Raw genomic sequence first — 2,312 nt, 5'->3', positions numbered from 1 at the left:
TCGAATGAGAGGTGGATAAACTCTAGATCTGAAATTTCAGAGGTGGATAAACTGTGTTTACTTGCGTTAAGCCTCCACTACATCCCTGAATATAACAATAGGCCAAATCCCAAAGTCACATCATCTGGTAATTGACAAGGTATAAAATGAAAGCATGTTGAATTCAAGCTCAGCTGTAATGTTCCCAACTGGTTTTCTATGTTACATTTAGTCCTAGATTCCAATAGAGCTTGGGGCCCTGGGACGTGTTATATGATGATGGTAGTGTGGACATGGGGCATTCATGCTGACTTATTCCCTCAAGATAGGGGCACCATCGAGAGCATCCTCACCAACTGTGTCGCAACATGGTACAGCAATTGCTCTGCTTCTGCTTCTCTCTCTCTCACACACACACACACACACACACACACACACACACACACACACACACACACACACACACACACACACACACACGCCTACAGAGGGGTGGGAGCAGAAAGATGAGAGATGAGGAGGCTATTTAAGGGCAGTTGGGGGGACGAAGTTTCCATACTGTTGAGACGACACTGCAGTTCCTTCTGAAGGCACCATGAAGCTCACCATCGCCATCACCATCTGCGCTCTACTCTACTTCTTTGGTAAATACTCTTGCGCTCTGCCTTTCTGTCTTATTTTTTTTTTTACCATTTTTTCCTTTTTTCCCAGTTTTAATTTTATATATGACAAGCAATATACATTTGATGCAATACTATTTTTGTAAATGATTGTAAATAATTATTCTCTCACACATACACGATAGAAATATACGAAATAGTTGTGGATCTTGGCATTGTCATAACTGTAATGATAAAGAAGTATTGTGAAGAAGGTGCTGCTCCTGAAGGCTGTTTTATAAAGAACTGAACCTCTCTCTCTCTCTCTCTCTCTCTCTCTCTCTCTCTCTCTCTCTCTTATTTTCTCTCACATCTCCCTCACCCCAAACTCCTCTCATTGCAAAACAGGTCCTGCTTCCGGCCAGAATACCAATAGCGGAGGTTTCCAAAACAGCGGAAACATGAATATGGGTCGACTGAGGCGTGACAATACCAATAGCGGAAGTTTCGGAAACAGCGGAAACATGAATATGGGTCGACTGAGGCGTGACAATTCGAATAGCGGAAATTTCGGAAACAGCGGAAGTATGAATATGGGTCGACTGAGGCGTGACAATTCGAATAGCGGAAATTTCGGAAACAGCGGAAGTATGAATATGGGTTGACTGAGGCCTACCTCTGAACCAACTGGAAATGCAGGTATTTGAATTTACAATTTCCATTCATAATCAGGTGTATTGTCACAACAAAGAAGGGCTATTATTGTTTTTCTGTTGCCTGATGTGGTTATGTGCCTGTGTATATATGTTTATATATGTGACGTGTGTATGTCATTATACTGTATAGATGTATGCAATTGTATATACAGTATGTGTGTGAGTGATTACACTGTATTTGTGTGTATATTTGTTTACATATGTGGCAAGTAGCCGTATAATAAGCGGGATAATGTACAGAACGCAGGTCATTATCGGGAAAATAAGGACCTTCAGGGCGAAACAAGACGGTTCACCCTGTCGGTCCTTATTTCCCGATAATGACCAGCGTTCTATACATCATCCCTTACATAGTGATAGGCAGCGGGTGAAGTAGTTGTGTAATACGTAGATACACCTCCCTCTGTATGCCTTGAGAGACGTGTGAGTGACAGACACTAGCCTCGTTATTGCAGGTACCAGCCAGAGCAGATGCAGGGCTAAACCATGGCGTCTAAACAACATGCAGGTGACTTACAGTACGTGCATATGTACAGTATGTGTATAATACGGCACTCTTCTCTCTGTTCAGGATGGCTGATGACGGGGAGCAGAGCTGCAGAGCTACGTTGGTCCACAGTTGGTCAGGAAGACTCCAGAGTTACTTTGACACAATAAAGAATTTCAGCATCACTTCTCCTGTGTTGTTGTTGCTTGCTTATTCCTTTGGCTGCCACTCTTGAGCCAAAGTGACACACATCTCAATTGTTGCAAGGAACAGTTTCCCCAGAGCAGTTCAGACCCAACTTTTCTGGGCGGGGCATACTAACCCAGCTCCTTAAAGCTGCCGTCGGCAAGCCTTCAAAATTCAGAGTCTAAAGTCGGAAAATTCAAACTGATACAACTTTCAGGTCCCTCCCCCAACCTCTCCAAGCTCCAAACTGCCCCCCAAACCCCTCCCCCTCTGTAGACGAGGTTGTGTACGTGAGCAGCAGAGTAGCAGTGGTTGGATAGCAGCGTGCACAAGCTGTGACTGACA

General features: G+C 44.0%; 1 long non-coding RNA gene across 2 annotated transcripts; it reads left to right on the top strand.

The window, feature by feature from the left end:
* The first annotated feature begins 538 nt into the window (after window positions 1–538).
* Window positions 539–1,962, top strand: LOC134064143 (uncharacterized). 2 transcript variants are annotated; one of them, XR_009936254.1, is made up of 3 exons: window positions 539–623; window positions 987–1,277; window positions 1,866–1,962. It is a non-coding gene; the product is annotated as an uncharacterized LOC134064143 (long non-coding RNA). The 2 variants fall into 2 exon arrangements; XR_009936253.1 differs by lacking the exon at window positions 1,866–1,962 and adding an exon at window positions 1,750–1,824.
* Window positions 1,963–2,312: the final 350 nt, after the last annotated feature.

This window comes from Sardina pilchardus, chromosome 18 (assembly GCF_963854185.1).
Source record: "Sardina pilchardus chromosome 18, fSarPil1.1, whole genome shotgun sequence".
NCBI lineage: Eukaryota > Metazoa > Chordata > Actinopteri > Clupeiformes > Clupeidae > Sardina > Sardina pilchardus.
This window is presented reverse-complemented; position numbering and strand designations above follow the sequence as displayed.